The sequence below is a fragment of the Papio anubis genome, chromosome 8, assembly GCF_008728515.1.
Source record: "Papio anubis isolate 15944 chromosome 8, Panubis1.0, whole genome shotgun sequence".
In the NCBI taxonomy this organism is placed as follows: Eukaryota; Metazoa; Chordata; class Mammalia; order Primates; family Cercopithecidae; genus Papio; species Papio anubis.
The window spans coordinates 49778099-49803613 of record NC_044983.1 but is presented as its reverse complement, the minus strand read 5'-3'; the positions used below and the strand labels follow the sequence as shown (position 1 = coordinate 49803613).

The window sequence follows — 25515 nt, the reverse complement described above, 5'->3', positions numbered from 1 at the left end:
TGCCACACGCTGTATTAAATCAGCCTTACTCGATTTACAGCCATTCTAGAGGTAGATGGTGTTAGTACATTTTACAGTCACAACAGGGAAGGCTTAGCAAGGTCCGATAGCTTGACCAACTTCTTACAGCAAGCGACAGAGTCAGGATTCAAACGTACACTGCTTCCTACTATAAAAGTAGAATTTTTAGAATGTAAAATTGAGTATTGGCATCACAAAATACAAATATTATTAATCGAAAAATACCAGCTCTTCTTTTTTCTCTTAAGTGAGTTTAACATAGAAAAGACTGTTCCTTTCTTTTTCTTTCTTTTAGTAATGGTTTGACATTTCACTTGCTGGGGAGTTTTTTCTGCTAACTCTTACTAGTAATCACAAATAATGAAGGTGAGACAATTTTTGGAGGGCATCTGTCTCTAGGTTTAACTGCGTCTTTTTTAAGTTCCTTTAAATCAAGTGTAAAATAACTACATAAAGAAAAAGTTGTATTCATTCCTTCAAGTACTGTTTATAAGTAAGACACTGAACTTGTTAGAAATACACATGGATTAACTCAAACAGGATTTCCTTCCCAAGTTGTTTGAAATCTAGTAGGTAACAGTTTCCAAAAATGAATTATTATTATTATTATTTTGAGATGGAGTCTCACTCTGTTGCTTAGGCTGTAGTGCAATGGTGCAATCTCGGCTTACTGCAACCTCCGCCTCCCCGGTTCAAGCAATTCTTAGCCAGAGTAGCTGCGATTACAGGCGTTCACCAACACGCCTGGCTAACTTTTTTTGTATTTTTAGTAGATACAGGCTTTCGCCCTGTTGGGCAGGCTAGTCTCCAACTCCTGGCCTCAGGTGATCCGCCTGCTTCGGCCTTCCAAAGTGCTGGGGTTATAGGAGTGAGCCACCGCCCCAGGCCCGTGAATGTTTTTTAAAAGTTAAACATAAAGTAGGCCTCTTGTAGACGAATTAGCAAAAACAAGAAAATATGAGTTCGTTAAAATTATACGAAGGTAAAGTCCAGACTAGTTAGAAGTGCATAAGAAATAGAATGCGGGGGGGCGGGGTTGGGGGGTGAAATGGAACCTATTTTCTGCCGTTAGCGATTTTTGGTTTGTTTGTTTGAAATGGAATCTCACTCTGTCGCCCAGGTTGGAGTGCAGTGGCGCCATCTCCGCTCACTGCAACCTCCCCTCCCAGGTTCAAGCGATTCTCCTGCCTCAGCCTCCCCAGTAGCTGAGATTACAGGCGTGCACCACCATGTACAGCTTTTTTAGTTTTGTTGGTTGGTTGGTTGGTTTTTCAGTAGAGGCTGGGTTTCACCACGTTGGCCAGGCTTGTCTCAAACTCCTAACCTCAAATGATCCACCTGCTTTGGTCTCCCAAAGTGCTGGGATTACAGGTGTGAGCCACTGAGCCCAGCCTGCCTTTAGTGATTTTTAATTCAGTACTTTTCATTATGTTTTCATTAAACTTTCCTACCTTTGGGAAGAAAATTGCAAAATATAATTGCAAACTGTACCCTAATCTACAGAAAAATGCACAATTATTTTCAATCCCCAAAAAATCATTGTTTGCTTTAAGTAATGAACTTCTTGATTGCTAATGCCAGTAATGTTTTTTATCATGGAAAATTTTTTTATTGAATAAATAAAATGCAAGAAATATGCTGCACTTCTTGGAAGTAGAAGTTGTATGGGTTATATAATGTTATTGGTGGACATCAGTTAATAATAATGGGAATAACAATTGTTGACAGTTAATTGTAGGCTATGTGTTTGTTTATGCCATATCCAACATGTTGATCAAGCACATAAAACTGTCAAAATAATTTGATGAGTTTCGTTTGTGTTGTAAGAATGTAAATTAAGGGTGTGTGGTCAATAAGTCAACAATCTTTACCTTAAGTACATAGTAGTTTTATGTCATCCTCATAATTGCACAGTTCATATATATTACCCACCTACATGCTTGGGATGTGCTAAATCCTGTTTAAATCAAGTTAATGAGAACTTGTAATAAAAACATTAACATCTCGGCCAGGCGCAGTGGCTCATGCCTGTAATTCCAGCACTTTGGGAGGCCAAGGTGGGCGGATCACGAGGTCAGGAGATCAAGACCATCATGACTAACACAGTGAAACCCCGCCTGTACTAAAAATACAAAAAATTAGCCGGGCGTGGTGGCAGGCACCTGTAGTCCCAGCTACTCGGGAGGCTGAGGCAGGAGAATGGCATGAAACCAGGAGGCGGAGCTTGCAGTGAGCCAAGATCGGGCCACTGCACTCCTGCCTGGGGGACACGGCGAGACTCCATCTGAAAAAAAAAAAAAAAAATTAACATCTCAACAACTATTTAAGGTCCATCCTGATTCCAACCCCAGTTCGTAATAACTGCTGAATCATTACATAATAACAATGAAGCTGGGAGTAGTGGCTCACGCCTGTAATCTCAGTACTTGGGGAGGCTAAGACAGGCAGATCACCTGAGGTCAGGAGTTCAAGACCAGCCTGACCAACATGGAGAAACCCCATCTCTAATAAAAATACAAAATTAGCTGGGAGTGGTGGTGCATGCCTGTAATCCCAGCTACTTGGGAGGCTGAGGCAGGAGAATCGCTTGAACCCTGGAGGTGGAGGCTGTGGTGAGCCAAGATCGCGCCATTGCACTCTAGCCTGGGCCACAAGAGCAAAACTCCATCTGAAAAAAAAAAATGAAATGAATCCTGTAAAGATGATACAATTTGAAGTGCTTTGGAAGACTTCACACTGCCACAAAATCTTCCCCATCTATATATATCAGCACCTGACAATGTGTTAACATAGATTAATTCCTTTGAGTTCATTATTTTTCTAAAAAAAAAAAAAAAAAATTTGGCCAGGCACGGTGGCTCATGCCTGTAATCCCAGCTCTTTGGGAGGCCAAGGGGAGTGGATCACGAGATCTGGAGTTCAAGACCAGCATGACCAACGTAGTGAAACCCTGTCTCTACTAAAAATAAAAAATTAGCTGGGCGTGGTGGCACGAGCCTGTAATCCCAGCTACTCCGGAGGCTGAGACAGGAGAATCACTTGAAATCCCAGGAGGCAGAGGTTGCAGTGAGCCAAGATTAGCCTGGGTAATAGAGCAAGACTCTGTCTCAAAAAAAAAAAAAAAAAAAAAATCCAGGATTAGCAGAGAACGGGACTGGGAAATGGAAATAAAAGGGAATAGGCTGGACATGGTGACTTTCGCCTGGAATCCCAGGAACCCCAGAAATTTGGGAGGCCCAGGTGGTTGGATCACTTGAGGTCAGGAGTTTAAGACAAGCCTGGCCAATATGGTGAAACCCGTCTCTACAAAAAATACAAACATTAGCCGGGCATGGTGGCAAGTGCCTGTAGTCCCAACTACTCAGGAGACTGAGGCAGGAGAATCACTAGAACCCGGGAGGCCGAGGTCGCAGTGAGCTGAGATTGTGCCACTGTACTCCAGTCTGGGCAACAGGGCAAGACTCCTCTCAAAAAAAAAAAGGTGAGCAGAAAACAACTGGAGAAGTAATATTCCTAAGTGAAGGTGGGAGAAAGCCAGAGGCAGGAGAGCAATGAATCCCCTTAATACTGGGAGAAAACTAATATTGAGAGAAGGCTATGAAGAGAGCATGGAAAGGGACTGGAAATAAATGTCCCCTTGATAAAACTTAACTAATTTTGCCTTGATAAAACTTGGTTCCAACCTAAAGGTCTTTATTCACACCTAAATAGGTTTTAATTTTATTAAAGCATTGTAATGCCTACACATGTTGAAAAAATCAGAGAGTACAGAAGGGCTTATAATGAGAAGTAGTTGTTTCCTGTTCCATTTCTAGTTTCACTCCCATAAGCAACCACTTTTAATGTTGTTTTTCTTTCTTCTAATGATTGCCTCCTTGTTTACAAATTAATAAAATGTCTACTTTACTAATTTTTTTTTATCATTTCTTTTTTTTTTTTTGAGACGGAGTTTTGCTCTTGTCACCTAGGCTGGAGTCCAATGGCACAATCTTGGCTCACTGCAACCTGCGCCTCCTGGGTTCAAGTGATTCTCCTGCCTCAGCCTCCCAAGTAGCTGGGATTACAGGCACCTGCCACCTTGCCTAGCTCATTTTTGTACTTTTAGTAGGGATGGGGTTTCACCATGTTAGCCAGGCTGGTCTCGAACTCCTGAGCTCAGGTGATCTACCCGCCTTGGCCTCCAAAAGTGCTGGGATTACAGGCGTGAGCCACTGAGCCCGGCTCATTTTTTTTCCTCGAGATGACAAGTCTCGCCCTATCACCCAGGCTGGAGTGCAGTGACCTGATCACAGCTCACTGCAACCTTGAACTCCTGGGCTCAAGTGATCCTCCCACCTCAGCCACCTGAGTAGCTGGAGCTACAGGTATCTGCCACCATGCCCAACTAATTTTTGTATTTTTTGTAGAGACGGGTTTTTGCCATGTTGCCCAAGCTGGTCTTGAATTCCTGCGCTCAAGCAATCCTCCTGCCTCGGCCTCCCAAAGTGCTGGGAGTACATGCATGAGCCACCACACCCAGACTTTTATCAATTTTCAGCATTGGATATTCCTTGACTTGTGATAAATGAAGATTTAGGTAATTTAAGCTATTTCTTCCTAAAATTTTTTTCTTTCGTGGTAAACTTTGTAATTTAAATTATGTAATTTAAATACTTTAATCATCTAATTCTTGGATTTTCAACCTTCAAAAATATATTCACTCCTCACTCTGGGTAAGATAAAGATATTCACACCCAACCTCTCATACTTCTTCACTCCTTCTACTTTCCAATTTTTGTTAGCTGTATCTTTCTTTAATATTGCCATGTATTGTATTATAACTATATACTTTAAATGATTATTTAGTGTAAATGAGCCACAACGATTACCGTATTTGCTCTCTCTAGGGCAGTTTTCAGTGTTTCCCTCTTTACCAGCTAAAACAACTGGCTTTCAGGCTGTTTGGCTTACTTTATTTTACATATATATATATATATATTTTTTTTTTTTAAAGGGTCTTGCTCTGTTGTCCAGGCTAAAGTACAATGGTGTGATCTCAGCTTCATCTGACTCCCAGGGTCTAGCAATCCTCCCACCTCCGCCTCTTGAGTAGCTGGGATCTGACTCCCAGGGTCTAGCAATCCTCCCACCTCAGCCTCCTGAGTAGCTGGGATTACAGGCGTGCGCCACCACGCCCAGCTAATTTTTGTATATTTTGTAGCGACAGGGTTTCACCATCTTGTCCAGTCTGGTCTTGAACTCCTGGGCTCAAGCGATCCTCCTGCCTCAGCATCCCATAGTACTGGGATTACAGGTGTGAGCCACTGCACCAGGCCTGTATTAAGTTCGTGATTAGGAGTCTCAAATTGGTCATCCTATTCCAATGTTCAAAAAACTTTGTATTTTCACTCTCCAAGATGATGATTTTGTATCATCTCTCCTTCAGTTAATGATTTTTTCTTATTCTTTTATTTATTTATTTAATAGAAATGGCATCTCACTAAGTTGTCCAGGATGGCTGGGCTCAAACTATCCTCCAGCTTTGGCCTCCCAAAGTGCTGGGATTGCAGGAGTGAGCGACTGCAACCGGCCTGACTTTTCCTTATTCTTTTGTTTTATTTTGTTTTGTTTTTTGAGATGGGGTCTTGCTCTGTCACTAGGTTGGAGTGCAGTGGCAAGATTTCAGTTCCCTACAACATCTATCTCCCAAGTTAATCCATTCTCCTGCCACAGCCTCCCAAGTAGCTGGGATTACAGGTGCCCGCTACCACACCCAGCTAATTTTTGTATTTTCAGCAGAGACAGGGTTTCACCATGTTGGCCAGGCTGGTCTCGAACTCCTGGTCTCAAGTCATCTGCCCACCTCAGCCTCCCAAAGTGCTGACATTACAGGTGTGAACCACTGTACCTGCCAAGATTTTGTTGTTTTGATGATTCCTTCTCTCTCTTGCATCATCCAGTCTCTCCTCATGCTAGATGGTCTCATCAATGTACAAAAATGCTCTAATACAAGCTTGATCTGATATGATTCATCTTTAAAAAGTAAAAACAGCTGTAATCCCAGCACTTTGGGAGGCCAAGGCAGGTGGATCACGAGGTCAGGAGTTCGAGACCAGCCTGGCCAACGTGGTGAAACCCTGTCTCTACTAAAAATACAAACAAAATAGCTGGGCATGGTGGCACGCGCGCGTAATCCCAGCTACTTGGGAGGCTGAGGCAGGAGAATTGCTTGAACCTGGGAGGCAGAGGTTGCAGTTAGCCAGGAGCATGCCACTGCACTCCAGCCTGGGTGACACAGTGAGACTCAGTCTCAAAAAAAAAAACAAAAAGTAAAAACGAAATAACACTTTTCTTACCCCCACCAACTCTCTGGATCCCTCTAGCAGTGCCCATTTCTCTGCTTGCTTTCACAGTGGGAAAGGAATATAAATTTGGGGGACCCAAAAATCACTAAGCCAAAGAAAAAAGTCAAGCTGGGAACTGCTTAGGGCAAACCTGCCTTCCATTTTATTCCTAAAAAAGATGGCTTCTAAGATTAAAAAGTTACATACCTAGCTGGGCATGGTGGCTAACGCCTGTAATCCCAGCAGTTTGAAAGGCCAAAGTGGTGAATCATTTGAGGCCAGGAGTTCAAGATCAGCCTGACCAACACAGCAAAACCCTGTCTCTACTAAAAATACAAAAATTAGCTGGATGTGGTGGTGCACACCTGTAGCCCCAGCTACTTCGGAGGCTAAAGCAGGAGAATTGCTCGAACCCAGGAGGCAGAGGTTGCGGGTGAGCCGAGATTGCACCATTGCACTCCGGCCTGGGGAACAGAGCAAGACTCCATCTCCAAAAAAAAAGAAAAAATAAATTCTCTGTTCTCTTACCTTAGTTCTTAGCAGCATTCAAAGCACTTGACCATATTTCAAGGATAGCTTGAAATATTTCCCTTGCTTGGTTTCTGGGGTTGCCCACATTTCTGGTTTTCTTCTGTCCCTAGTTGATCTTTCTCCGTTACTTTTGGGGGATCCTCCACAACTGTCTGAACTTTAAATGTTTTTATTTTATTTTTTTGAGATCAAGTTTTGCTCTTGTCGCCCAGGCTGGAGTGCAATGGCACGATCTTGGCTCACTGCAACCTCCGCCTCACAGGTTCAAGCAATTCTCCTGCCTCAGCCTCCGAGTAGCTGGGATTACGGGTGCCTGCCACCACACATAGCTAATTTTTGTTTTTTTGTTTTTTGGGTTTTTTTTTTTTAGTAGAAATAGAGTTTTACCATGTGGGCCAGGCTGGTCTCGAACTCCTGACCTCAGGTGATCTGCCTACCTTGGCCTCCCAAATTGCCAGGATTATAGGCGTGAGCCACTGTGCCCAGCCCTAATGTTAAAATTTATTTTGGTATACAGATATTCTCCAAAAGTGATCATAAATGACTTAAAAATTCTCAGATTTATATCTGCTACCCAAAATTGATATGTATAAATCAGAATCTCTTGTTAATATACTCAAAAGGGAATTCTAGATTTCTAGCCCTTTGCCACAACCTTCCCCCAAACTGTTCTTCCCTTACTGTTCCCATCTTAATAAATGGAACCCCTATTTACCTAGTTATTAAAGCAAGAAATTTGGGAGTCATTCTTGTTTCCTCACTTTCCCCATTTCCCACATCAACAAGACCTGTATCTTTGGTCCACAGACACCACCCTAGTTCAAGCCACCATCATCTTGCCTAGGATAATGCAACAGTCTACTGACTGATCTATTTTCACTGTCACTGTTGCCCCCTTCTCACGGCCATTCTCTGAAAGTAGTCAGAGCCTCACTGTCCTTCAGTGGCTTCACATTGCACTTAGAATTAAATGCAAACTTAGGTGCCAGGTGCAGTGGCTCACGCCTGTAATCCCAGCACTTTAGGAGGCCGAGGCAGGTGGATCACTTGAGGCCAGGAGTTCTAGACCAGCCTGCCAACATAATGAAACCCCATCTCCACTAAAAATACAAATGTTAGCCAGGTGCAGTGGTGCGCACCTTAATCTCAGCTACTTGGGAGGCTGAGGCAGGAAAATCACTTAAACCCAGGAGGCAGAGATTGCAGTGATCCCAGATTGCACCATTGCACTCCAGTCTGGGCAACAGAGAGAGACCCTGTCTCGCGAATAAAATAAAATTAAAAAGAAGAATTAAATGCAAACTTCTTGCCATGGCCTGTAAGTATCTGGCTGATCTGGTCCCTACTTGTCTCTATGCTCAAAGCATTAGGGAGACTTCTGTGAATGAAATAAGCAGCAAATTTTCTGTTTTAAAGAGGGGAGGCACACACACACACACACACACACACACACACACCCCCAGTACTAATAAATAAGAAACTATTTCAGGGAGTAAGGAGTACCATGAAGACAGTTAAACATGGGAATGTGTTAGAAAGTAACTGATATCCTTGAGGACTTTTATCCTGAGTGGTCAAGGATTGCCTTTCCAAAGGGTCATTTAAGCTGAATGATACAAAGGAACTTTTAGTGCTTTCTAAGCAAAGGTTTGTTTTGGAATTACACAGTAATCCCTTCAAGGATCAACTGGGGGCTCTGGTCCTTATCTGTCTAATTAAGACTCAAGCTGAGCAAGCAGGCACTTGCTTGAAACTTGCATGTTGTTGTGACAGATGAAAAGAGAATCTGGAGGGTCTCACACCAACAATGAAAAGCTCTCAGCCAGGTGCAGTGGCTCACGCCTGTAATCCCAGCACTTTGGGAGGCCAAGGCAGGAGGATCACTTGTGATCAGGAGTTCGAAACCAGCCTGGCCAACATGGTGAAACCCCATCTTTACTCCTCCGGAGTAGCTGAGATTACGGGTATGCACCACCACGCCCAGGTAATTTTTGTATTTTTTGGTAGAAACAGTGTTTCGCCATGTTGACCAGGCTGATCTCGAACTCCTGACCTCAAATGATCTGCCTGCCTGGGCCTCTCAAAGTCCTGGGATTACAGGCGTGAGTCACCACGCCCGACCTGATCATTGTAATTTTAAGACTATTTCTTATATGTTACACACACATTTTGTTGTTGTTGTTACTGTTGTTGTTTGAGACGGAGTCTCACTCTGTCACCCAGACTGGAGTGCAATGGGGGGATATTGGCTCACTGCAGCCTCCACCTCCTGGGTTCAAGCAATTCTCCTGCCTCAGCCTCCCGAGTAGCTGGGATTATAAGCATGCACCATCATGGCCTGCTAATTTTTGTATTTTTACTAGAGACAGAGTTTCACCACGTTGGTCAGGCTGGTCTCAGACTCCTGACCTCATGTGACCCACCCACCTCAGCCTCCCAAAGTGCTGGGATTACAGGCGTGAGCCGCCACCTGCAGCCTACACACACATTTGAAGGAGAAAGTAAAAGGTTCAGTCAAGGTCATAGATGCTCCTAAGACATACACTTTTTTCCTTCTAGTATTGTTAGAGTTTCTTTGTCTTTTTAATGACTTAATCCTTTGTTCTTTTGGGGATCTATTTATTGTAAGATATTTTCAGTCTGATATTAAATATAACTCATAGTAAACTGAAGATCTGTGTGCCCACCACCCAGCTTATGAAATAAAATATTACATATACAATTATAGGCCCTTTTTCACATCTTATCACATTCCTCTTTCTCACAGTTTCCCCAGAAGTAACCAATATTCTGAATTTGGAATTTATTTTTCCCATGTATTTCTTCATACTTTTATTGTATGTGTGTGTGTTATATATATATAATATTATATGTATATAATATATATATCCATTAACAATATATTAAGAGTTTTCAGATTTTTGTTTTTATTTATTTCTTTATTTTGAGATGGAGTCCCACTTTTCACCCAGGCTGGAGTGCAGTGGCGCGATCTTAGCTCACTGCAACCTCTGCCTTCTGGGTTCCAGCTATTCTCCTGCCTCAGCCTCCCCAGTAAGTGGGATTATAGGCACATGCCACCACACCTGGCTAATTTTTTTGTATTTTTAGTAGAGATGGGGTTTCACCATGTTGGCCAGGCTTGTCTCTAACTCCTAACGTCAAATGATCCACTGGCCTCAGCCTCCCAAAGTGCTGGGATTACAGGCATGAGCCACTGCACCTGGCCCAGAGTTTTGCTTTTAGTACAGCTAGATTTTCTTTTTTAAAAAAATGAGATTTGGCCAAGCGCAGTGGCTCACACCTGTAATCCCAACACTTTGGGAGGCCGAGGTGGGTGGATCACGAGGTCAGGAGATCGAGACCATTCTGGCTAACACGGTGAAAACCCGTCTGTACTAAAAATACAAAAAAATTAGCTGGGCGTGGTGGCGGGCTCCTGTAGTCCCAGCTACTCGGGAGGCTGGGGTAGGAGAATGGTGGGAACCCAGGAGGCGGAGCTTTCAGTGAGCCGAGATCGCACCACTGCACTTCAGCCTGGTCGAAAGAGCGAGACTCAGTCTCAAAAAAAAAAGAAAAAAAAAAGAGATGTATCCTCCTATCATACACAACTAAGAAACCAGACAAAATATATGCCATAATGGTTTCCAGATATTAGTCGATAGGCAGTGAAACATAATAATCTCTTAGAGAAATAAAACAAGCCCCAGCTTACTCTCTGGAAAGAATTTTCAGCCTACATGTAAGAAGGAAATACCTAAGCAGAGCCCAGTGGTCTCCCTGAGCTGAAGAGGCAGCGCTCATACAGGTAAAGTGCACTAGAATCTATGGGGTCAGGTATCTGAGAAGGGAGAGCTGCACAGAGAGAGCTTCAAAGGAGAATTGATCAGCACATGTGTGTGAGGAAACTACCCAGGCCAGTAAAAGCCTACCGGAAAGATTCTGGCAGAGCCAGTCTCAGAACTCACACAAGGTTGGGAAAACTTCATGTTCCCACCAGCAAAATCAAAAGATCTAACAGAAGGGGCATTATCACAAGGTTGTTGTACCAATATGGAGACCAAATTAGTCCTACACTAAAGGCTGTAGTGGGCCCACCTAACAAAGCAAAAAAGCAAGCCTCAAAAGAACAAAGTTGATTATAAGTGACTTAATTGTATCCCAATGCAAAGCCCCTAAATCAGAAAAAATACAAAAACTTCATTAATCAACAAAGTAAAATATACAGTATCTGTCATTTAGTAAAAAGTTGCCACTTATGATCAGGCAGGAAGATAAGATCTATAATGAAAAAAAGAATCACTCAATATAAACAGACCCAGAAATGGCAGAAGTGATAGAAATAGTTGTCAAGAAAGTTAAAACAGTTAATATATGGGTCACGTGTTCAAGAAGGTAGAAGGACGAGCACTTTAAGGAGAGATACAAAAAAAAGTTTTAAGATTCATGACAATGTGAATATACTTAACACTACTGAACTGTACACTTAAAAATGTTTGGCCAGGTGTGGTGGCTCACGCCTGTAATCCCAGCACTTTGGGAGGCTGAGGCAGGCAGATCACGAGGTCAGGAGATTGAGACCATCCTGACCAACATGGTGAAACCCGTCTCTACTAAAAATACAAAAATTAGCTGGGTGTGGTGACACACACCTGTGATCCCAGCTGCTTGGGAGGCTAAGGCAGAAGAATTGCTTGAACCCAGGAGGCAGAGATTGCAGTGAGTTGAGATCACACCACTGCACTCCAACCTGGTGACAGAGCAATACTCCATCTCAAAAAAAAAAAAAAAAAGTTTAAGATGACAAATTTTATGTGACATGTTTTTACCATAATAAAAAGAACACATTTGCTAATTAAAAGACAAAAACAAACCACAAGTAGACATGTAGAGATGAAAAATACAATGTCTCAGAAGAAAAATAGTCTGAAAAAGATCATCAGCAGGTTAAACACTGTAGAAAAAATAATTAATAAACTTGGGGACAACAATATAAATCATCTAAAATGAAACAGAGGAAAGACTGGAAAAAATAAACATAACATCAGTGAGCAATGGAATAATATCAACTGGCCTGGTACAGGTGTCATTGAATTCCCAAAAATTGTGGAGCAAGAATGGAACAAAAAAAATACAAGAAATAATGGCTAACTTTTTCTAAATTTAATGACAATTGTAAGCCTACATTTCCAAGGAGATCAATGAACCCCAAGCAGGAGAAATTTTTAAAACTATTCCAAGGCATATGTCTTAGTCAATTTGGGTCAATACACAAATTATCATATAGAGTAGGTAGTATAAAAACAAACATCTATTTTCCACAATTCTGGACGCTGGAAGTCCGGGACCAGGATGCCAGCATAGTCAGGTTCTGATGAGGGGTCTCTTCCAGGTTGCAGACAGCTGACTTCTTGTTGGCAGAAAGAAGGCTGGAGAGCTCCCTGTGATCTCTTTTAAAAGGGCACTAAGCTCCCTGCAGTCTTTTTTATAAGAGCATTAATCTCATCCATGAGATCTTCACCCTTATGACCCTATGACCTCCCAAAGGCCCCACCTCCTAACAATATCATATTGAGGATTAGGATTTCAACATATGAATTTGGGGGGGAACACAATACTTTAGTCTACAATAGCACATCATAATTATAGTGCCTAAAATCAGTGGTAAAGAAACAATTTTAAAGCAGCCAAAAAATAAAAAAACCACACATGTACAGAGGAACAAGGATAAGAACAATAGCAGACTTTTGTTTCTTTTTTTCTGTTCTCAAGCTAACGTGTTATAGACCTCTTGAAATGAATGAAAACCAAAAGACACTGTAGCAACATCTTTAAAGTACTGGGGGGAAAAAAAAAAGTCCAGGCATGGTAGCTCACACCTGTAATCCCAGCACTTTGGGAGGCCAAGGCAGGCAGATCATGAGGTCAGGAGTTCGAGACCATCCTGACCAACATAGTGAAACCCCATCTCTACTAAAAATACAAAAATTAGGTGGATGTGGTGGCGTGAGCCTGTAATCCCAGCTACTCGGGAGGCTGAAGCAGGAGAATCGCTTGAACCCAGGAGGCAGAGGTTGTGGTGAGCCAAGATCATGCCACTTCACTCCAGCCTGGGCAACAGAGTGAAACTCCATCTCAAAGAAAAAAAAAAATTGTTACTAAAAATAGAGAAGGACATTGTATAATGACAAAGGGGTCAACCTATGAGGAAAATATAGCAATTATAAACATATATGCACCTAACACCAAAGCACCAAAGTACATGAAGAAAAACTGACAGAAGAGAAAGAAGATATAGACAATTCAAAAACAGTAGTTGGAGATGTCAATTCCTCACATTCAATAATGGATTAAAAATAGGCAGAAAATGTCTAGGTTATAGAAGATTTGGACAACACTATAAACTAGTTAGACCTAATTGACATCTATTGAATAATCTGCCCAATAACAGCAGAATATATATTATTCTCAAATGTAGATGGAGTATTCTCCAAAATAGATCATATGGTAGGCCATTAAACAAGCCTTGATAGATTTTAAGTGATTGAAATAATGTAAAGTACATTTGCTAAAAACACTGGAATTTGTGAAAGAAATTTAGGAAATTCACAAAAATATGGAACTTTAAAAACAAAATCTTAAATACCATTGGGTTAAATAATAAATCACAAAGGAAGTCAAAAAATACCTTGAGATGAACGAAAACAAAAACATAACTAAAACTTACCGGATTCAGGTAAAAGCAGTGCTTACAGGGAAATTCATGGCTATAGTTGCCTATAATAAAAGAGAAGAAAGCTCTCAAATTAATAACTAACATTCCACTTTAAAAACTAAAGAAGAAGCTGGGCGCGGTGGCTCACGCCTGTAATCCCAGCACTTTGGGAGGCCAAGGCGGGTGGATCACGAGGTCAGGAGATCAAGACCATCCTGGTAAACATGGTGAAACCCCAACTCTACTAAAAATACAAAAAAATTAGCCAGGCATGGTGGTAGGTGCCTGTAGTCCCAGCTACTCGGGAGGCTGAGGCAGGAGAATGGAGTGAACCCAGGAGGCGGAGCTTGCAGTGAGCTGAGATTGCGCCACTGCACTCCAGCCTGGGCGACAGAGCGAGACTCGGTCTCAAAAAAAAAAAAAAAAAAACTATAGAAGAGCAAACTGAACCTAAAGAAGAAAATAGCAAATATATAATGCAAAGAAATCAAAGAGATTAGAAAAACAATAACAAGAATCCAAAAGTTGGTATTTGAAAAGATTAACACTATTGACAAGCATTTAGCTGCATTAACCAAGAAAAAATGGAAACAACTCAAATATCCATCAATTTATTAATGTGAATAAAAGTATATCCATACAATGGAACATTTCTTGAAAATAAGAAGGAATAAAGTATCAATACATGCTATCACATGGATGAACCTTGAGAACATTGTACTAAGTGAAAGAAAACCACATATGCATGTCTAAAACAGGCAAATCTATAGAGATAGAAAGTAGATTAATTGTTGCCTAGGTGTAGGGTGGGGGAGATTGGGAGTAATTGATAGAGTTTCTTTTGTAGGTGATCAAAATACAGTTGTGCATTGCTTAACAACCAGGATACATTTTGAGAAACACATCATTAGGCAATTTTGTCATTGTGTGAACATCGTAGAATGTACTTACACAGACCTAGATGGTATAGCCTGCTATACCATCTAGGTTATGTGGTATAGACTATTGCTCCTAGGTTACAAACTTATACAGCATGTAACTGTACTAAATACTCCAGGCAAGTGTAACACAATGGTAGTACAGTCATGCACAGCATACTGACGTTTTGGTTAACAATGGACTGCGTATACAACTGTGGTCCCATAAGATTATGATGGAGCTGCCCTACACAGGTATACCATTTTTTCACTTTGGGAGGCCATCATGGGCAGATCACTTGAGCCCAGGAATTCAAGACTAGCCTGGGCAACATGGAAAAAACCTGTCTCTACAAAGAAACAGAAAAATTAGCCAGGTGTGGTGGCGTGTGCCTGTAGTCCCAGCTACTTGGGAGGCTGAGGCAGAAGGATCGCTTGAGCAGGGGAGGTGGAGGCTGCAGTGAGGTGAGATTGTGCCACTGGATCCAGCCTGGGCAACAGAGTGAAAGTGTCTCAAAAAAAAAGTATACTATTTTTTTCTTTTATATTAGGTTGGTGCAAATGTAACTGCAGTTTTTGCATTGTTGAAAATTGCTGTTTTGGTATTGGAATACATTCTTAAATAAATGTGGTTCTGTTATACATCATTTTGATGCACATTTCTCACTTTATGTATTTTTCCTAATGACTTATTACTTGAAGTTCATTTCATATTTATTTTAGAATATGAAAATTATGTTATACAAAAAGCAAATTCAAGCGACTTTCTTATTCAAGTTCAAAATAGGTCATAAAGCAGTGGAGACAACTTGCAACATCAACAATGCATTTGGCCCAGGAACTGCTAACAAACATATGTGCAGTGGTGTTTCAAGAAGTTTTGCAAAGGAGACAAGAGCCTTGAAGATGAGGAGCGTAGTGGAAGGCCATCAGAAGTTGACCACAACCAATTGAGAGTAATCATTGAAGCTGATCCTCTTACAAGTACACAAGAAGTTGCCGAAGAATTCAATGTCGACCACTCTACAGTCATGCGGCACTTGAAGCAAATTGAAAAGGTTAAAAAGCCCAGTAAGTGGGTGCCACATGAGCTGAGTGAAAATCAAAAAAGTCATCGTTTTGAAGTGTCATCTTCTCATATTGTAGGCAACGACAATGAACTATTTTTCAATTGGTTTGTGATGGGCGATGAAAAGTGGATTTTGTACAACAACCAGCAATGACTAAGTCAGTGGTTGGACCCAGAAGAAGCTCCAAAGCACTTCCCAAAGCCAAACTTGCACCAAAAAAAGTTATGGTCACTGTTTGGTGGCCTGCTGCCAGTCTGATCCACTGCAGCTTTCTGAATCCTGGTGAAAACACTACATCTGAGAAATTGATGAGATGCATTGAAAACTGCAATGCCTGCAGCCGGCATTGGTCAAGAGAAAGGGACCAATTCTTCGTGACAATGCCTGACTGCACCTCACACAACCAATGCTTCAAAAGTTGAATGAATTGGGCTACAAAGTTTTGTCTCATCCACCATATTCACCTGATGTCCCGCCAACCAACTACCACTTCTTCAAGCATCTTCACAGTTTTTAGCAGGGAAAATGCTTCCACAACCAGCAGGATGCAAAAAAAAAAATGCTTTCCAAGAGTTAATCGAATCCTGAAGCATGGATTTTTACACTACGGAAATCAACAAACTTATTTATCATTGGCAAAAATGTGTTGATTGTAATGGTTCCCATTTTGATTAATAAAGCTGTGTTTAAGCCTAGTTATAATGACTTAAAATTCATGGTCTGAAACCACAATTACTTTTGGACCAACCTAATACCATATTTTGACTGTATCTTTTCTATGTTTAGATACAAGAAATACCACAGTGTTACAATTACATACAATATACAGTAGAGTGACATGCTGTACAGGTTTGTAACCTAGGAGTAATAGGCTATCCCATATAGCCTATGTGTATAGAAGACTAGACCATCTACGTTTGTGTAAGTATACTTCATGACAATTGCACAATAACAAAATCATCTAATGCATTTTTTTTGAATGTATCACCATCATTAAGCAATGTACTTTTACTCCACTTGTACATCTTGTGTATCTAAACATAGTATGTGCTATACTATTATACAGCTGGCAGTAGATTTGTTTACACCAGCATCACCACAAACATGTGAGTAATGCATTGTGGTACAACATTATGACCGCTATGACATTACTAAGCAGTAGGAATTTTTTACCTCCATTATAGTCTTACAGGACCACTGTCACATATGTGGTCTGTCATTGACTGAAATGTCATCATGCTGTGCATGACTGTATTTTGAATCAGATGATGGTGATGGTTGTGCAAATTTAGATCTCACACTTCACATAGGTATATGGTATGTGAATTATAGCTTAATAAAGCTATTTTTAAAAATATCGTTTTAAAAAGAAGACATAGATAAAATAACTAGCTTTATGCCTAGGAAAAGGAAATTAATTTTATAGTTAAAAACCTTTTCCCAGACCAGGTGTGGTGGCTCATGCCTGTAAACCTAGCACTTTGGGAAAACAAGCAGGAGGATCACTTGAGACCAGGAGTGTGAGACCCCATTTCTCCAAAAAAATTAAAGAAAAAAATGAACAGGCGTGGTGGTGCATGCCTGTGTTCCCAGCTACTCAGGAGGCTGAAGTAGGAGAACGGCTTCTGCTTTGGTGGGGATTAAGGCTGCAGTGAGCTGCGATTGTGCCACTGCACTCCAGCCTAGGTGATAGACTAAGACCCCATCTCAAAAAAGAAAGAAAAGAAGAACAAACAAGATAAAACAACCTAACCCTTTCCACAAGGAAAACTTCAGGCCTAAATGGCTTTACTGGTAAATTCTAGCAAACATGTAAGAAGAAATAATACGAGTTCCATATAAACTCTTTCAGACTTTTGAAGAGGATGGACTACTCCGACTCATTCTGAGGCCAGCACTGTCCTGATATCAAAACCAGAAAAAGACATTACAATAAAAGAGAACTACAAACCAATATCCTTCATGAAAAAAAATTCTTAACTTTTAACAAATTAAATCCAACTAAATATATAAAAGACAATAGGTAATGACCAAGTGGGGTTTATCCCAGAAAGGTCAAATTGGCTTAATATTTTAAACATTAGTCAATATAATTCACCATATTGACAGGCTTAAAAATTATTTTAATAAATGTAGAAAAAGCATTTGTCACAAAAGGTTCATTTATTACAATAATACTCAGCAAATTAGGAATGAAAGGGAACTTCCTCAACCTGATAAAGTGTATATACAAAAAACTTACAGGCTGGGGCCGGGTGCGGTGGCTGACGCCTATAATCCCAGCACTTTGGGAGGCTGAGGCAGGTGGATCACCTGAGGTCAGGAGTTCCAGATCAGCCTGGCCAACATGGTGAAACCCCATCTCTACTAAAAATACAAAACAGTAGCCAGGAGTGGGGGCGGGCATCTGTAATCTCAGCTACTCAGGAGGCTAAGGCAGGAGAATCGCTTGAATCCGGGAGGCGGAGGTTGCAATGAGACCAGATCATGCCATTGCACTGCAACCTGGGCAACAAGAGCAACACTCCATCTCAAAACACACACACACAAAACCTTACAGGCTGGGCACAGTGGCTCTCGCCTGTAATCCCAGTACTTTGGGAGGCCGAGGCAGGTGGATCACTTAAGGTCAAGAGTTCGAGACCAGCCTGGGCAACATGGCGAACCCCGGTCTCTACCAAAAATATAAAAATTAGCTGGGCGCAGCCAGGCGTGGTGGCTCACACCTATAATCCTAGCACTTTGGGAGGCCAAGGCTAGCAGATCACCTGAGGTCAGGAGTTCGAGACCAGCCTGCCCAAACTGGTGAAACCCTGTCTCTACTAAAAATACAAAACTTAGCTGGGTGTGATGGTGGGCACCTGTAATCTCAGCTACTCAGGAGGCTGAGGCGGGAGAATCACTTGAACCTGGGAGGTGGAGGTTGCAGTGAGCTGAGATCGTGCCATTGCACTCCAACCTGGGCCACAGAGCAAGACTCCATCTCAAAACAAACAAACAACAACAAAAAATTAGCCAGGTGTAGTGGTGGGCGCCTATAATCCCAGCTACTCAGGAGGCTGAGGCAGGAGAATCACTTAAATCTGGGAGGCGGAGGTTGCAATGAACTGAGATCATGCCCCTGCACTCTCAAAATGCAAACAAACACAAAAAAAACACCTTATAGGCCACGTAAGGTGGCTCACACCTGTAATTCCAGCACTTTGGGAGGCTAAGGTGGGAGAATTGCTTGAGCCCAGAATTTTGAGACCAGCCTGGGCAACATAGTGGAACCCCATCTCTATGAAGCATAAAAAAAAATTAGCTGGGGGTGGTGACTCAGGCCTGTATTCCCAGCTACTCAGGAGGCTGAGGTGGAAGGATCACTTGAGCCCAGGAGGTGGAGGCTGCAGTGAGATGTGATTGTGCCATTCTACTCCATCCTGGGTGACAAAGTGAGACCCTGCCTCAAAAAATAAAAAAAAACTTACACTTAACATTATACTTAAGGGTGAAAGGCTGAATACTTTTGCCCCAATATCTGAAGTGAAGCAACGTTCATTCACAACTTCTATTGGAGGTCCTAGATAGTGTGATAAGGCAAGAGAAAACAGCAGACATAATCACTGGAAAAAAGGCAAAACTGTGTTTATTTGCAATTGCATAATTGTCTAAAGAATCCTAAGAAATCTGAAAAAAGAGCTACCAGAACTTTTATGTGGGTATAGAAAATTGCAAATACAAAATCAATGTGCAAACATCAGTTCAATTTCTGTATCTAGCAATAAACAATCAAATTGAAATTTAAAATACCATTTAAAGTAGCATGGAAAATATGAAATTCCTAAGGACAAATTTAACAAAAGATATGCAGACCTCTACAATGAAAAGCATAAAAGAAAGCTGAAAGAAATCCAAGGTGACCTAAATAAATTGGGAGATATACTAGTTAATGGATCAGAAGACTCAATCGGTCTATAGATTTAAGGCAATCTCAGTGAAAATCCTAATAGGCTTGTATGGAGGAATAGGCAAGCCAATTCCAAAATGAATGCAGAAATGCTAGAATAGCCGAAATAACTTCTAGATAGAAAAACAAAGTAGGAGGAGTTTCAGTCATTGATTTTAGGCTTATAGAACCAGACCAGTCCAGATGAGGTGGTATTAGCATAGACATACAGATCAACGGACCATTGTAAAGAACTCAGAAGCAGGTTCACAAATTTATGGACAACTGATTGTTTAACAGCTTTATTAAGATACAATTTACACATTTAAAATGTACAATTGACATGTATACATATGTAACAAACCTGCACGTTGAGCACATGTACCCTAGAACTTAAAGTATAATTTTAAAAAAATGTGCAATTGAGAGATGTTTAGTACACTCAGAGTTGTGCAACCATCACCACAATCTAATCTTAAAACATTTAGGTTACCCACAAAGAAAACCCTATATTGATTGATAATCACTCCCCATTTCCTCCCAAATCCCCCCAACTCCCTGTCCCTAGGCAATCACCAGTCTACTTTCTGTTACTATGGATTTGCTTGTCTGGACATTTTACATAAATGGTATCATGTAATATAGGATCTTTTTCTCTTCTGGAATTGCCCAAAATTTGGTGGGAGGAACTAGTTAAATTGTCTCCCAAATATAGCCAGTTATTCCAATACCGTTTGTGGAAATTTTTCTTTTTTTTTTCCCACTGGTTTGAAATGTTAATGAAATACCCTCATGATGTACCTATTTCTCCCTCATATGTGTGTTTTCCTCAGAGCTTAATTCTGTTCTAGAAATAAACCCAAGTCACAAAGAGTATTCAGTAAATGATCTGATTTGCTTTGTTTTCTGTGCTGGTAATTTGCTATTGCAATTTCTGCAATCCTAAATGATGTCATGCATTTGGGAAGATTAGTGCCACATCAGTACTCTTTTTTTTTTTTTTTTTTTGAGACGAGTCGCCCAGGCTGGAGTGCAGTGGTATGATCCCGGCTCACTGTAACCTCTGACTCCCGAGTTCAAGTGATTCTCCTGCCTCAGCCTCCTGAGTAGCTGGGATTACAGGCACACACCATAATGTCCAGTTGTATTTTTAGTAGAGACGGTGTTTCACTGTGTTGGCCAGGCTGGCCTTGAACTCTTGACCTCAGGTGATCTGCCTGCCTTGGCCTCCCAAAGTGCTGGGATTACAGGCGTGAGCCACCTCATTGGGTCCTATTTCTATTTTAATATTAATGAATATTCCTGTATGTTTATTCTGCCATGTTAATAAGTTTTATAAATATTTAACTAAATTAAAAAGTCTTATTGGGGTATTTAAATATCACTTTTATTAAAGCATAATATTTTGAGATTTTAATGGGGATTACATTGCATTAGTAGATTAATTCTGAGAAAATAGACAACCTTACAGTATTAGATTTTCCTATCCAATTATGTCTTTTTTGTACTTTGGTAGCTTTTTACTTTTCCTAATATAGGTCTTGTAAATTCAAGTTTTGCTTGTGTAAAGTACAACTGGCTCTGTTGACTGATGTCATAATCTTATTTATAGAAAACCCTAAAAACTCCACCAAAAAACCTGTTATAACTAATGAACAAATTCAGTAAAGTTACAGGATACAAAATCTACATACAAAAATCAGTTGTGTTAGTTACCTTAACAATAAACTATTGAAAAAAAATTTTAATCCCATTTATAGTAGTATAAAAAATAAAATACTTAGGTATAACTTTAACCAAGAAGGTGAAAGATCTATAAAACTGTAAAAACTATAAAGCATTGATGAAAAAGTTTAGACAACAATAAATGGAGAGATATCTCATGTTTATGGATTGGAAAAATTAATATTGCTAAAAATATCCATACTACCCATTAATCTACAGATCTACAGATTCAATGCAATCCCTATAAAAATCCCAATGGCATTTTTTTACAGAAATAGAAAAAAATATCCTAAAATTCATATGGAACCACAAAGACCCCTAATTGCCAAAAGAATCTTGAGAAAGAACAACGCTGGAGGCATCACACTTCCTGAATTCAAATTATTGTATCTTACAAAGCTATAGCAATTAAAGCAGTATGGGGTTGGCATAAAAATAAACACATACACAAGTTGAACAGAATAGAAAGCCCAGAAATAATTCCATGCATATAAATCAACTAATTTTTAACAAGGGTACCAAGAATACACAATGTGGAAAGGATAGTCTCTTCAATAAATAGTGTTGAGAAAACTGTTTATCCATGTGCAAAAGAATGAAATTGGATCCTTATCTATACACAATACACAAAAATAAACTCAAAATGGATTAAAGTCTTAAACATAGGACCTGAAACCATAAAACTCCCAGAGAGAAACATAGGAAAAAAATGTCCTTAATGTTGGTCTTGGCAATGATATTTTGGATATGACACCAAAAGCACAGGCAATAAAAGCAAAAATAAACAAGTAGGATTATATCAAATTAGAAAGCTTCTGCACAGCAAAGTAAACAATCAACAAAGGGAAAGGGCAATCTACAGGTGGGAGAAAATATCTGCACACCATGTATCTGACAAAAGGTTCATATTCTAAATATACAAAGAATTCATACAACTGAATAGCAAAAAAAACCCGAACAACTTGACTGAAATATGGGCAAAGGACCTGAAGAGACAGTTCACACAAGAGGACATGCAAATGGCCAGCAGAAATATGAAAAGATGCTCAACATCATTAATCACCAGAGAAATGCAAATCAATACCTCAATGAGACATCATCTTACACCTGTTAAGGTGGCCATTATCAAAAATGCAGAAGACAGCTCCTGACAAGGATATGGAGAAAAAGGAACCCTTGTACACTGCTGGTAGAAATGCAAACTTCTGTAGCTGTTATGGAAAACAGTATGGAGCTTCCTCAAAAAATTATGAATAGAACTATCAAGTGATGTCACAATCCTATTTATGGGTATATAACCAAAGTGATTGAAATCAGGAGCTCAAAGATATATTTGCATTCCCATGTTTATTGCAGTATTATTCACAGTAGCCAAGATATGGAGACAACCTAAACGTATACTAATAAATGAATTAATACAGAAATACAATGGAATATTATTTAGCCTTAAACAACAACAACAACAAAATCCTGCCATTTGGAACAACATGGTAGGACCCGGAGGACAGTATGTTAAGTGAAATAACCCAGACAAAGAAAGACAAACACCGTATGATTTCACTTGTATGTGGAATCTCAAATAGTCAAGCTCGTAGAAGCAGGCACCAGAATGATGGCTGCCAGAGGCTGAGGAGAGGGGTAAATGGAGAGGTGAAGGATGAGGGGTACAAAGTTTCAGTTATGCAAGATAAATTCTGGAGATCTGTACAACACAGTGCCTATAACAGTATTGTATACTTAAAATTGCTAAGATGATAGATCTTCTGTTACGTGTTCTTACCAAAACCAACCAACAAAAACAAAAACCTCCACAATATGTTTATTTTTATTTTTGAGACAGGGTCTCACTCTGTCATCCGCCCTGGAGTGCAGTAGAACTATCATGTCTCACTGCAGCCTCAACCTTCTGGGCTCAAGCAATCCTCCTGCCTCAGCCTCTCAAGTAGCTGGGACTACAGGTGCACACCACCACATCCAGCTAATTAAACAAACTTTTTTTTTTTTTTTGTAGAAACAAGTTCTCCCTATGTTTCCCAGGCTGCTTTCTAACTCCCAGTCTCAAGTGATCCTCCTGCTTCAGCCTCCCAAAGTGCTGGGATTATAGGCATGAGCCACTGCATCTGTTTAAAAAACCCTACAATAATATTAATAAAGAAGATGGGAGGAAACTTTGGAAGGTGATGGATGTGTTTATGACTTTTATGGTGGCGATGGTTTCATGGGTGTATGCTTGTCCCTAGACTCATCAAGATGATGTCAATCATACCTCAATAAAGTGGTTTTAAAAAAGTTTTGCCTGTTTGTGTGTGTATATATATATAAATAAATATATATAATATATATGCCTGTATTTATATATATAATATGTATTTACTTACACACACACACATATATATATATTTTTTGCGACGGAGTCTTGCCCTGTTGCCCAGGCTGGAGTATAATGGCACAATCTCTGCTCACTGCAACCTCCACCTCCCGGGCTCAAGTGATTCTCCCTGCCTCAGCCTCCCAAGTAGCTAAGATTACAGGCACCTGCCACCATGCCCAGCTAATTTTTGTATTTTTAGTAGAGACGTGGTTTCACCATGTTGGCCAGGCTGGTCTTGAACTCCTGACCTCAGGTGATCCGCCCACCTTGGCCTCCCAAAGTGCTGGGATTACAGACATGAGCTACTGTGCCTGGCCCCCTTTTTTTTTTTTTTTTTTTGAGATAGAATCTTACTCTGTCACTCAGGCTGACCTATGTTTATATTTTAAAATTTCTATTTTGAACATTTTTCTTCCATTTACATATTCTAACCAGCTATTGTTTGTAGCTAGAATAACCATTCTTTTTTTGTTTGTTTTTGTTTTTTTTTTGAGATGGAGTCTCGCTCTGTTGCCCAGGCTGGAGTGCAGTGGGCGATCTCGGCTCACTGCAAGCTCTGCCTCCCGGGTTCACGCCATTCTCCTGCCTCAGCCTCCCCAGTAGCTGGGACTACAGGTGCCCACCACCATGCCTGGCTAATTTTTTGTATTTTTCAGTAGAGACGGGGTTTCACCGTGTTAGCCAGGATGGTCTCGATCTCCTGACTTCGTGATCCGCCCGTCTCAGCCTCCCAAAGTGCTGAGATTACAGGCTTGAGCCACCGCGCCCGGCCAACCATTCCTTTTTGTATGTTGATTTAATAATTGGTTATATTACTGAATTTTCTTGTTAATAATGTTTGTTTTTGGGGGGCACGGGTGGGGACAGGGTCTTGCTCTATCATCCAGGCTGGAGTGCAGTGGCATGAACATGGCTCACTGCAACCTTGACCTCCTGGACTCAAGCGACGCCCCTGCCACAGCCTCCTGAGCCCAGCTAATTTTTTCTTTTTAAATTTTTTGTAGACAGGGTCTTGCTCTGTTGCCTAGGCTGGTCTTTGACTCCTGGGCTCAAGCAATCCTCCCACCTCAGCCTCCCAAAGTGTTGGGATTACAGGTGTGAGTCACTGCACCTGGCCTTATTAGTAATTTTTAAATGCTCTTACTGTGTTTTTGCTTTGTACAATCATATCCTCTAAAATAAGAATATTTTTGTCTTTTTCAATTATTATATTTATTTCATCCCCTTACCTGGGGAAGAGAGAGATCATTTTCATAGAAAGCTCCCTGGAGGATACATAACTTGGGTAAATGTTGCAGGTATAGTAGTGTAGACACCTCAACTTGAACTGACCTACTCCCCACTAACGGAGTAAATTAATAGAATGACTGGTGGCCCCTAGAATCCTCTACTTATTACATCACAGAAAAACTCAACGTAATAGTGATTTGGAACACGTTCACAGTAAGAACTACAGAGTTTTATTTTCTCGATTAACATCAGAGGCATTAGAACCAGAGCGACTTCCTTCTGAATGGAAGCAGGTAAAATGAGGCCAAGACCCACTGGGCTGCATTCCCAGGAGGTTAGGCATTCTTAGTCACAGAATGAGATTGGAGGTCACAGGACTGGTATTACAAGACATAGGTCATAAAGCCCCTGCTGATGAAACAGGATGCAGTAAAGAATCTGGCCCAAACCCAACAAAACCAAGATGGAAAGGAAAACAACCTCTGGTCGTCCTCTCTGCTCATTATACACTTACTATAACATATTAGCATGTTAAAAGACACTCCCACCAGCTTCATGACAGTTTACAAATGCTATCGCCAGGTAGGGAAGCTACCCTATATGGTCAAAAGAGGAACCCTCAGTTCCAGGAAATCCCTGCCCCTTTACCAGAAAACTCATGAATAATCCACCCCTTGTTTAACA

The 25515-nt window shown here is 40.7% G+C and overlaps 1 long non-coding RNA gene across 1 annotated transcript; it reads right to left on the bottom strand.

Moving 5' to 3' along the window:
• Positions 1–102: 102 nt before the first annotated feature.
• Positions 103–25080, bottom strand: LOC116276353. The gene is made up of 3 exons (XR_004185809.1): positions 24831–25080; positions 13603–13652; positions 103–169 (listed from the first exon to the last, which is right to left on the bottom strand). It is a non-coding gene; the product is annotated as an uncharacterized LOC116276353 (long non-coding RNA).
• Positions 25081–25515: the final 435 nt, after the last annotated feature.